Source organism: Monopterus albus, unplaced genomic scaffold (genome assembly GCF_001952655.1).
Source record: "Monopterus albus unplaced genomic scaffold, M_albus_1.0 scaffold508.1, whole genome shotgun sequence".
Taxonomy (NCBI): domain Eukaryota; kingdom Metazoa; phylum Chordata; class Actinopteri; order Synbranchiformes; family Synbranchidae; genus Monopterus; species Monopterus albus.
In genome coordinates this window covers 86,160-99,152 of record NW_018128388.1, presented here as the reverse complement: position 1 = coordinate 99,152, position 12,993 = coordinate 86,160, and positions in this window count along the sequence as shown.

Genomic DNA, 12,993 nt, shown 5'->3' with positions numbered 1-12,993 from the left:
GAGGAGGAATGCTGCCTATGACTCCAAAAACACTGTCCCCACCGTCACATATGGAGGTGGAAACATTATGCTTTGGGGGTGTTTTTCTGCCAAGGGGACAGGACAATTGCACCGCATCAAAGGGAGGATGGATGGGGCCATGTACCGTCAAATGTTGGGTGAGAACCTCCTTCCCTCAGTCAGGGCTTTGAAAATGGGTCGTGGTTGGGTATTCCAGCATGACAATGATCCAAAACACACGGCCAAGGCAACAAAGGATTGGCTCAAGAAGAAGCATATTAAGGTCATGGAGTGGCCTAGTCAGTCTCCAGACCTTAATCCCATAGAAAATCTGTGGAGGGAGCGGAAGTTTTGATTTGCCAAACATCAGCCACGAAACATTAATGACTTGGAGAGGATCTGCAAAGAGGAGCAGGTCAAAATCCCCCCTGAGATGTGTGCAAACCTTGTGGCCAACTACAAGAAACGTCTGACCTCTGTGATTGCCAACAAAGGTTTTGCCACCAAGTACTAAAGCATGTTTTGCAAAGGGATCAAATACTTATTTCATTCATGAAAATGCAAATTAATGTATAACTTTTTTTGTAATGCATTTTTCTGGATTTTTTTGTTATTGTTGTGTTTCTCACTGTTCAAATAAACCTACCATTGAAGTTGTAGACTGATCATTTCTTTGTTAGTGGGCAAACTTACAAAATCAGCTGGGGTTCAAATAATTTTTTCCCTGACTGTATGTGCAAAACCTGTCTATTGAATAATTTGCATGTGTGCAATGCTATGAGGTGACTGGAGGGAGCATTTCACCAGGAAGTGTGAATATCCACCTCTTCCTCTAAAAGGTGACAATCTATCATCCTTGGCTGTCATGCATAACAAGCTTTTTCCTTAAGCATTAGATGCCATTGCTCCTGCTTATATAAAACTCCTGCATGCTTGAGCTTTAGTTAGTTTCAGAATAGATTTGCATTATTATATTTGTTAGGAATTTGTTTTAACAGTGAAATAACTGGGATGCTAATGAGAACGTTGCATAAAAAGGTACTTCAAACATTCACAGTTAAGTCACCGGCAAGTTCTCACAGGAACAAAAATCCCACCTAGATAATATCATCACACACTCAGTCTGTCATCTTCTTGCTCCAGCTATGAATCTATAGACAAATATATATGATGTAAATATTATTGTTCATATCAGTGGTTACTGTAGTGTCTGATAGAAATCTTTTAGTGCAGATTAAAATCAGGAGCGGCTAAAAGCACTCATTGGTGGTAATCACTGATAATAGAGATGAATGAGGTTGGTGTAGACCTGATATACATCGGCTGATAGAGACAGTAAGATTTACTTTCTGAGAACACGCTGGCTGCTGTTAGATACTGTAGAGTCTTTATGTGTTTGTGCAGGCTTGTATATTGAAAAGAAAGGAAGAAAGAAAGACTGAGTGTATAATGAAGATGTGCACAAGGAGGCATTCTGCAGTGTCTGTAAGGAGATGAAGAGTGTGCAAGAATGTCAGAAATATCACTAACATATCCCTATATAGTTAAGAGGTTATAGTTATGTGCATGTTTTAGTTGGAGGAGCAAAGTAAGGTTCACAACCTTCAGTAAAAAGAACTCTAGGCCTTTCTCCTCATCTAGACTGGCCCAGATGAGCTTTTGCTTTCTGGGTAAGAGATCACACAAAAAGCCCTCAACAGTCAGTTTTACAAGAAAGCACAGGCAGCAGGTCACTGATCACAGCCATGTGTTATAGAAACTAAAAGCATGTAGAATAATAACTAACATCATCAAAAAGAAAGTGCTACCTAATGTTAAGTGAAATGCTGGGTGCGATTTAGATGCAACCACCAGATGAAATGTTTCCACTGAGACCTCATTAAAACCCATTTCGAGTAAACACATCCTGGTGGGTATCTGGCCCAAAGGATTGACTCTAATGCCTCAAAGTTTTCAGTAACTCAGCCTGTAGGTATAAAACTCAGTCATGGTGAAAAGGAAATGGAAGGAGATGTGGGAGAGAGAAAAGAAGTGGGGGACAGATGTCAGGGAAGAGGAAGGTGCAGATGGAGCAGGAGGTTGTGGAAGAAGTTAAAGATAAGATGATGTTTTGCAATGACTAAAACAACAAAGACAAGGAGAACCACAAGAGCAGGGTCTTTTAAAGTTCATTTTTAATGGCATCAACTCAGCTTGGTGGTAAACAGGGTATTCTTCTTCAGCTTCTTACAAAAATATCCTTTCTTATCAATGTCTATGTGTGTGTCCATTTACAGGTTAGCTTATCTATGACAGGGGCATGGCAATGAGCTTTGAGCAAATGGTTTATTTGTTACTGTGAAATGGCCCGATATGCTTTGCAACTCACCATGACTGTTGGACTGAATGGGTTCAGGCCAAAATATCAAAACAAAAACCAGGCAACACAAACTTCATTTGAAAGACAAATATGGTTTTGCAGTATTTGCCTTCAAATTAATATATGTATTAGTGAGTGTGCATGTTTATGTCATGTCTTTACATGATTGGTGAAAGGCAAACGCATGCTTTTGCCAATTTCTGCCCACAGATTGTTTTTTCAACCTAAAGTATTAGAGAGCCCTTGCTGCTCTGCATGTCGTCAATTTATCTCCTTCCCTTGTAAGTACTTTATAAGCAGGGTGCCCACAGGAATTAGAACATCGGGGAGATTCAAATAGGTTAATTTTGCATTCTCTTCAAATTTGCAGTATTATGAGTATTTGTATTCACATGGACATGTGGATGAGAAGCTGCCTTAGCAACAGGAACATATTTTATATCTGCAGTAGGCTGCATAGATAAAAAAAAAAAATAATGTGTCCGTGTATTAACTAATATTTCAGGGAGCTAATAACAGTTCTTTCTGACAAAAAGATCTCCTGCAACCCATTTTATGCGTTATCCTCCACTTATCTTCTACACATTTCTCTTCATCTTCATCTACATCAATCCTGTCGTAGTGTCTCTTTCTGCTCTCAGCACAGATTTAAGTGTCACTCTGTCAGCCTCTCTTCTCTCTCCCAACCATTTGTCCTTGCCTGCTGCACTCCATCCTTTCTCTTTCTGTCTCTCCAGTCACCCGTGCCCTTCTTTGGCATTTTTCTCAAACTCTGCTCATGCCTACACTCACCTCTTCACCCTCTCACCAGTCCCGTCTGCTCACTCTGTCCTCCTCTTATCCAACTGATAACAAGCAGGGTAGTTCATTGCTTTGCTTGGCTGGCTCCCCTCATGCTGCACACAAAAAATGTGAATGGTGTACATAGAGAACCAACCAGGCACAGGTACCCAGGTAACTGAAACACACATGCTCATGCATGCACAAGAAATGACTACATGCACACATTTATTTTCAAACACACATGAGTCATTGGCCTGGTGAGAGCTTAGCTCTTGTTATGAAGTAATGAAATTTAAAGCTGTCTTTCACTAGCCAGCTACAGTCCCAATAAGAGTGCTGAAGCAGCAAGACATGGATATGACTAATGCTATAATTAATGTGCCGAACACTAAATTTTCTGGCTTGGCAGCTCTATATCCCTGTGAAATGTTTTGCATAAATGAAGTCTGATTTGTTGCTCTTGTGGTAAATATTGTCTATACTGCATAAACATTCAAGAGGGGTTTGGGCAATTTGACGTGTGGTAGAAACAAGGGGAAGTCTGTCTAGCCTTTTTGTTAAATGCTCATTAATATTATGGATTAAAATATTGTAAAAAGTTTTTTTATATAATGGTCATGGCAGAATGTTCAATTTGCATAATTCTTTTGAGAATGACTCTGAAACAAAACATAAGCCAGGCTAAGAATTAATAAAACTTCTGAGCATTAAAAAATCCTAAGTGTTTTATTTTAATATAATTAATCTAGCAAGTTGAATAATACACAGTAAAAATGAAAAAAAAGGTGAGATGCTTGCCCTGCAGTAATTATAAAGTTCTGCAGGTACTGGCAGCTTTGTTAAGTACATTGTACAATTCCCACAGTTCCCAGTAGAGCTTAACTTAAATAGCATAAAGGAAACCAATGAACACCGGCTTAATTGTCTGATGCTGGAACTACTTTCAGAATGCTGCTGGTCTGCATGGGGTAAAATGAGCCCTGGTGCCACAAAACCAGAATGTTGGCCAGTGGCTAAGGGCAGTTAAGACTGAATGTTAGATGGCAGCTTCAATGTCTCACCTGCCTGAAAATGTCTGAAACAGGTGACTAATTCATGGTCCAGACTACGAGGTTTAAGCTTGATAATAGCCCAACACAGCTACTGTAGGGCATTTGATCTAATATAGTACATCATAGTAAATGGCCAATGCTGCATCTGGGAGCCCTCACAATGTCCCAACACAAAGCCAAACATTTCAGAGTGTTTTCTACTTCTAAGTGATGGGGCAACATTGAGCAACAGGAGCATAAATCACTCTTTTGTTCACAGCAAACATGGTGAAGAAACGTCATTAGTAACCCTTGGCATACAGGACTGAATCACATTCGTTAAATCCCTAAGTTAACAATCACAGTCAGCCTGATGACATAGCCTATGAGGGCTAGCTCATTTTTACCTCAGGTTCTCCTTGAAGGATATAGAACCCATTATACACGTCACTTTAGACACAAGCTGTAAAGAGGGCAGGCTGTGATTTGTCAGGTACCATCATGTAGTCTATCATATTCCCTGTCCAAGTCACAGCCAGAATTTTTGCCTCTATAATTGTGCAATCTGAAATAATAATAATGTAATTTGAACTAAAAGTCTGATTAGCAACCAGATGTTTGCAACCACCATTCATCAAAGAATAAAAATAGTCCTAATACACCACTCATGCTGTTGCTTTAAAAGACAGTGGAGAGCAAAAGGCATGGCTGGTGATCAATTAAAAACATACTAATCATAGGTTTAGGTTAATTTAGTATGCTGCCACCTTCAAAAGGAAACACAATGATAAAAACCTAAGAAGTAAACGTAGTTAGAAGTGACAATTGTTGGAGGTGTTGTGCCTTAATGCTGTGATAAAGAATACAGTTGTGTTTGTCTGAATGTAGACAAATCACATTTTGAACTGCTGACCTTGCTTTGGGCTCTTCCAACAGTCATGCAGTTTTAAAAAGTATAAGCTCAACCACTGTCAGACCATTGTGAGTATAGGTCCAGTTGAGTGACTGATAATCAACATATGCCTTTGGCGGGATAACCCTGTGAAAAGTGGAGGCTTTAAGCAGCTAGCCAGTTCATCCCCACATGAGACAGAGAAGCTTAAGCTGACTGTGAGCTCTGACCTCCCCATGGAAGGGGAGAATAAACATTCTCCTATATGGATCAAGCCACTGCCATTGGGCAACAACTAAACAGGCAAAAACAAAGAACAAGCACACTACACTAATTGCATTGCTCTAGGACTGGAAAGATCCATACAGCAAGTACAATACAGCCTCAGAAACCTATTAGAGTGGATGTAGATTCTTGGACTTGGAAGGTTTATTCCATAAGCTCAGCAGCAATAGAAACCCTATTTCGGGAGACACTCATATTATGGGGCATGTATAGTAGTTTGGTGAGCAATATCTTCTTAAATTAATACTAAGTTAGAGACAAGGAAGAACATGAGCAGGATAAGATGACAATGACTACAAGCAAAAAAAGAAAGCTATGAGAAACAAAGGTCCAAATGCAACAGTACAGAGACAGAAACTAGAATGAGGTAAGAGAATATGTGAGTGTTTGCAAAAGGAGAAGGCAGAGGAGGGAGATAGTGAAGAAGAACAAAGCAAAGAGAATGGAGACTCAGCAGTGATAGGTGAATGAGGAAAGAGAAGGGCGCTCCTCTGGGGTGTAATTAAAGGTCTGAATACTGTTTGCCATTGACTGCCAGAACATGAGAGAGGCACAGGGAGACATGTGCATGAGACGATGCAGTGAGAGTAATATAACCCAAGAGATGTGAGTCCCTTAGTGAGAGACACAGTAACAAAGGTAAACAAGAAAAAAGGATCATGCAAAAAAGGGAGAAAGGACAGTGAGATGAAACACGTTTCTAATAAAAGTGGGGAAGAACAGTAATGTGGAAATGTGTTTAAAAATGAAAGCATAGAAAATCACAGAGAGAATACAGAAGGATGAGAAGGTGAACTATTTTAATAATAAGAAACATGCGCTCTGCCTGGATTCATCGGAATTGTTACTGCACATGTTTTTACATTGAGCTGATGATTGTACTGTAGCTCTACCTTGGGAAATAAACCACAATGTAAAGATTCCCTGATGGTCTAGTGGCTTGGATTCAGTGTTCTCACCGCTGTGGCCTCAGTTCGATTCCCGATCAGGGAATGGGACTTTGAGCACTACTATTCCCTAGGAAACCCTAGGAACTCTGATTCTTTGGGGCAATTGTGGTTTGGGTGGGTAAAGTGGTTGTCTCCCAACCAGAAGGTTGGAGGTTTGAATCACAGTGCCTGCAGTCCACAGGCTGAAGACACTGAACCCCGGGTTGTCCCCAATGGTTAGAGCCATCGGTGTGAGTTGGCGTCCCAGAAGGCTGCCTCGGTTCTGTACTGGAAACAAATTCCATGTGTGTGTGTAACCTACTTGGCCAAGCAAAGATTATCCTGTGTATATAGGCCTCATACTGAATGAAGTGACAGCCCTACACTAAAAGTATCTTTTGCCTAAGATGAAATTCAGTACAAAAGATTGATCAAACATAAGCTCCTGAAGTCCACTGCCATCTCCACTGTTTTGTGTGTATTCAGCTCCAGATTGTTGAGGCCACACCACAGGACCAGTTGTTCCACTGCCTGTCCGTACGCAGACTCTTCACCAGCTCAGATGCAACCAGTGATGGATGGTTATTTAACTAGAGGCTATAAAACATTTTATTTGTTTGAGCAAACTGTGCCATATTTAACAATTATGTTTAATCAAAATATAGCAGTGATTAGATACACAAAAGTCTTTGCAATAAACAAATGATCAGCAGCCTGGCTTTTGATTTTGTCAAAATTCATCACATCAAGCCCAGTTTCACCGCTGTCAGTGTCCCTGTTTAGTGCAAGAGCACAAAATCATGGACATAAAGACTGGAGACCAGATGTTCATGCCAACTGTTATATGTAAATATCTCAGCGTGGAAGTGGGCGATGATCTGCATAGCACAATGCAACACAGAGATTTGAAAAATGACATGCCGCTGAACAGGATTTCCTTTGGGAGAGCTTCTCTTTGGATTTGCTGGCTCCCATGGGACAGAGAAGTAAAACCTACAGAATATTTATGTTCTAACATGTAACACTGATCCTAATGTTTGACATGTGTGACACACGCAACTGATATGATAAGCCCAACAACCACTGGTAATTGTCTTGTCGAGTATTTGTCCACAGAGGGATGTATGTTAACTTAATATTAAGGTTTTTATTCACTTGCATCAAAGAAACACTGAACCTAATATTACAGTATGTCTGATTATGGAGCACTTTCACTCAGACCCCTGAGACCATAACTAATGATGTCAATTCAGCTCCAGTTCAGTAAGATGTAGTGAAGCATGAAGATGATTTGAAACAGTTACCATAATTGACGCTGACAGCTGTAGGATGACGTTGGGTGCTGTTTCCCCTCAGAAGGAGGTTTGGTGCTGCTAGCAGTTGGCTGCATAGGCTCGCTGCTAACTGAGAGCTCCCTCGGGTGCTGTGGTGAGTCAGGTTCCCTGTTGCAATGCATTTGCTACAACATAGACAGGCTCTGGGGAGTCCATGACCGATCATTTTGCCCTGTTGTGCATGGTTTGTGTGTGTGCACGTGTGTACAGTATGTGTGTTACTGGGTGTTACTGTGTGTCTTGGGGTGGGCGATTGTACACATGGCATGTATCCTGCAAAACTACAAAAAAGACTTTAGAGCTCCTTGTTGCTGTCAAATACCTTGACCCAGCAGGCACATGGCAGTCAAACTCACTCAAAGTGCAAGATGTGTGACCTTTGTACAAATGTATGACTATGACAGTTTCTTTCTTGCAGTTTTCATAGCTGCAATAAGTTACATGGCCATCATCCATGGATATACATTAGCCATTAGTACGCAATTGCTATTTGCTGCACATGGATTAATAATACAATATGAATGTCACTTTTCCCCATTAGGGGTCGTCACACTAGTGATTCGCATGTTGACATCTGGCACCTGTTTTACACCGGATGCCCTTCCTGATGCAACCTTGACTCGAACCCGGGCCGCGGTGGCAAGAGTGCTGCGCCATAACCACTAGTCTATCAGGGAACAGATTAATAATACAATAATACAATATATGTGTTGGAGTTTGGTGTTCATGTTTTTGTGTGGACAAAACTACACAGGGTGGTCACAACCATGGCAAAGCTTAACAAAGCACCTTCTGTTTTACAATTTCAGGGAGACCAAATTAACAGAATAATCATTATATTGTTGGTCGACCAAGATAACCTCTGCTGTGTGGAAAACCTCAGCAGACATTAACTCAGACAGTTTAAATACTACGTATATATTTGTATGGAAAATGGTGAATGCCTTGGACTCTTTGTGATTCATTGTATAGGATAACACATTTGTGTCCCCACAAATGCAGTATCCAAAACAAGTGAGTGTGTAATTCTGAACACACCCACTAGTTTTTGTAATGGTATCCATATGACATGATACATGATATCTGAAGACCCAGCAGGTCTGTGCTCGTCACACACCCCTCACATCAGTCTTCATAGTATCTTCCATGCTTTTTTTCTGCCCTCTACCAAGCCACAGAGGTTAAATTAAAACTAAATGTCTACACAGAGCAGCCCCCCCCCTTGTGCCTTTCTTTTCTCTGTGATGGCTCCTTTAAATTACAACCCTGATGGGCTTGCATGACTACTGTGAAATGACTAATTTCTGAAAGTGATAGCGATAGATCTTACACTGCAGTCACTCCCCACGTGTTGTAGTGTTGCAGTGATACTAAATGTATTCTCATGCAAAGTAAGGCACTCTTTAGATACGTAACACAAACAACACTCTAATCACTTTTAATGATATATTCTGGATATCTTTGAGTTTATCTTAAATATTGAAAAAAATGGGGAAAAGTTCTAATGAAAATAATTGAACAGCCTGGATTTCCCTCTTACACAGGCCTCACTGTTTATTATCAGATACTTATTCTGTGGTTTATCGATGAGGTATCTTGTGCTGTTAGTTTTACAATGATCAATCGAACAAGTACTCTGCAATGACCTGCTTAATGAGATACGTTCCATTACGATAGACTGGGTTTGGGAAAAATGGATTCAGTGCACCTCTAAGTGTATGCATCGCTGCTTGACAGGATTTAATTGTCTTTACATGACAGAAATACATTGTTGGATTATAGATCCAGTTGCTGGAGTTTACAGTAATTCCAGTGATTAATGACTGAGCCTCAATAGATATTATTCTAAGTCATCAGCATCGTTCTAGCTCTGAACAGCATTGTTCTACATTCTGCATTGTTCAAGTCTTTAATCCACCTCCTTCAATTGTTATCACTCTATTCAGTGGCTGTTGTTAGTTAGGCATTAGTAGTAGGTCCAGTAGGCTGTTGTCAGGTGCCAAACCATTGCAGCTGGCTACAAAAATACAGTAAACACCAAAATGGCTTGGTTAACTTTAGGCACAAAAGGTTCTGGTCAAGTTTAGGAAAAGATCAAGGTTTCACATCTGTTTGAAATGAAAACAAACTGCTGGCTCCCATTTGAAAGTTTGTGACTCATCCATTTGCCACAACCATGTTGGTCACCCCATCATAATTATGGGAGTGATGCCAACTGATAACAACCAGTGAATGGTTTGATAAGCAGGTGATTTATCCTTTCATAAATCCTTTAATCTTGTTTTCATGCTTACTATCAGTTACAGCAAATGTTTACTTCTTATGACTATAATTGGGTCATATGCTACTCTTACATCCTCATAGTTCTTATATTCCAACCCGTATTTATCATATTGATGACAGTTTGGTCCCAGTAGTCTGTCGTCAGGTCCTCCTGTCATATGTAATATACAGGAATACTGCAATTCAAGACTTAATTCTATCTTTGCTGGCATCTTAAAACTTCAAGATGGAGGCAGCGAAATGTGCTATCCTCATGCGCTCCACCCAACTCCATCTAACGCTCTTTTTTTAAACTTTAAAACCAAGTGAACGGCTTACACGTGTGGTATTTATAAGTTTGCATCCGTGAGTTACCAATGCAGTGACTCAGTTGCTCCTTTGTGACATTTTCTCCATATGAATTAAACACTATATGCAAACACTGTATTTAAACCTTAACAAAAATGTACAATGTTCTCACCAAGAGCAGTCATGGGCAATAACATATGGGGTAACACTTGGCAATGCAGCATTTTCCCCATTTAACTGGGATGTGGGGCTCTCACCCAAATACAGTAGTACACAAAGAATAGCATAAACAGCAACATTGCTTCTAATAACTTTGTTTTAACATTTTCACATGAAGGGGGTTTCACGTGCCACATAAATAACCACGAGGAGAGAATAAGACATCAGTGTTTTCATATAGTCCTGCTTTCTGCCCTCTTCTTTTGCCTGTAGAGAAATCACTCAAGTGATAAATTGTTTCTCAAGAAGCATTTATCTTAAGTAAAGTGAACGAGCGTAGGGGTGATGCAGATAAGAGGGTGGAAGGATTGCGCCCTCCTTCACCTCCCTGTGAGTGCACAATAACAAATTTCAGGTAATAACAGTCCTGTGCGCATTACAACCCACCATGATTTAAGGTGTGTGGAACTCCTCATCTGCTCTCTTTGACTTGTTGACCTAAATACTATCCTGCCTCAACATTTAATAATGTACATGAGCACATATCATCAGACATTTTGATTAAAAATGTTTTCCTTTTAAATGAATTTTAAATTCACTTGTAAATAGTAGTGTGTGACACACCCTGCATGATGCGTGTGACCACATGTAGCATATATAATCATATGAAAGGTGGCACTGCACCTGTCAGATGACAATATTTTACAACCTAAAGCTACAACTCATGCTGTATTTAAGTCACGATGTTTGGGAAATTATTTTATCGCATGAAATGACAGGTTACAATCAAACTGTTAACCCTAAGTTGAGTGCTCCTGTCAGCTGGTATATCAGTGTGCATTTATATGTCATTGATTCAAAATGAAATTTATAAACACTTAAAACTGATAGAACTGCTGTCTTTATTGTGACTCAAGGACAAATTAGACATTGGCTACATATCACAATATGTGCTCTGACTATAACGGAGGTCAACCACCATTTTTCATCTATGTAAAATATGGAGCCAGCAAGAAAACGAGAAAGCTTTTTGTATGTGGGCGTGTATACACCCACCATTACACATGTGCTTCTGTCTAATTACAGCGTAAAGGAGTTGAAACCTTTACAATGCCCCTTCAACAGTGTAAATTATCATAATCCTGTTTTTCTGAGTCGTCTGACTTTTTTCTCTGCCCTCTCTTTCATCCTCTAGCTCACTCCTCTTCCGTCTCTTCCTCAATTGGTGTTCTTGCAGCAGCAAAGTAATCACAGTCTGCACACACAGACGCGAGCACACACACACACTGGAGGCCTCGCATGAAGAAATAGAGCGTGTTAAATATTTATGTGGGCACTCTGAGAGGTTATTCTTCTCTGAAAGTTTAATGTCTCGTCTCTGGTAGAATCACAAGAACATATATACACACAGCCTCAGGCTAGAATGAGATGAAGGTGTGTTATGAACGTGGGATCTTTTGTCATCTACTCTGTCACTGGTCATCCTGCATTATATCACCATAACCACAGCTGGCAGTGACAAGTACAGCAACAATAATGTAAACACTAGCACCGAGTATGAAATCATCAAATATCAGTTGGTAACTTGAAGATATACCCATAAACTAATTCTGTTAACTTTGTGTTTGAAATGTCTTAAAACAGACATTTTATATAGAATGGATTTCTTTGTTTTTTAAAATAAGAGCAATTATTACTTTTTGGGAAATTTCAGGAAGTAATTTACAAAACAATCTCAACCCTTTTCATCTCATAAAATTTGTTAGACTGTAACATTACTTTGGTTGGATCTTCTCTGATTAAGTTTGTCTTTTAATGGAAACTGTGTTTTAAGAATAAAAATGCAAAAAAGGACTCAAAGAGCTGATGAACTCAGAGCTGGTGTGTGTGAGAGAGAAAGAGAGAAAAAGAATATTTTATGTATTTGTTTATTTATTAGTGATTTTGAAAGCACAAGGCAGAAAAAGTGACGTTTAGTGATAGGTCCCATTAAGGGGACAGCAAGGTCTGCAGCCTTGACAGCTTGTCAGCCGGGGCCCATAACATGACGAACTCCAAGTGGAACATGACAGTCCTGGCAGTGGACTGATGGTGCGCAGCCTTCCTGGAAGGTCAGTTGTCCACGCAGGGGCAGAGAGGTAAAGGTTAGTCACGATGCAACAGGGAGCAAAGAGATTTAATCATCCCCTGTGATGCAAACACGTGAGCCTAAATAAAAAATACATGACATGAAATTCATCTTCAGTATATGAAATTTTGAGTAGCTACATTTGCTACTTTTGCAGCTCAAGACTGATGTTTAGTCCAGTGTCTAGCAAGAAATAATGCTCTATACAAAGACAACATCATCCTAAAGTTCACAGACGACACCGCAGTGATAGTTCACATCACTGGCGGGGACGAAGCAGCCTACAGGAGGGAGGTGGCCGGTCTGGTGTCATGGTGCAAGGACAATAATCTCAGTCTCAGCACGGACAAGACAAAGGAGATGATAGTGGACATGAGGAAGGAGAGGAGATCTCATCAGCCACTGTTCATCCGAGGGCTCGAAGTAGAGAGGGTGAGCTGCTTCAAATACCTGGGCGTCCACATCAGTGAGGACCTCACTTCGACACTTAACACCACACAGCTGGTCAAGAAGGCCCAACGG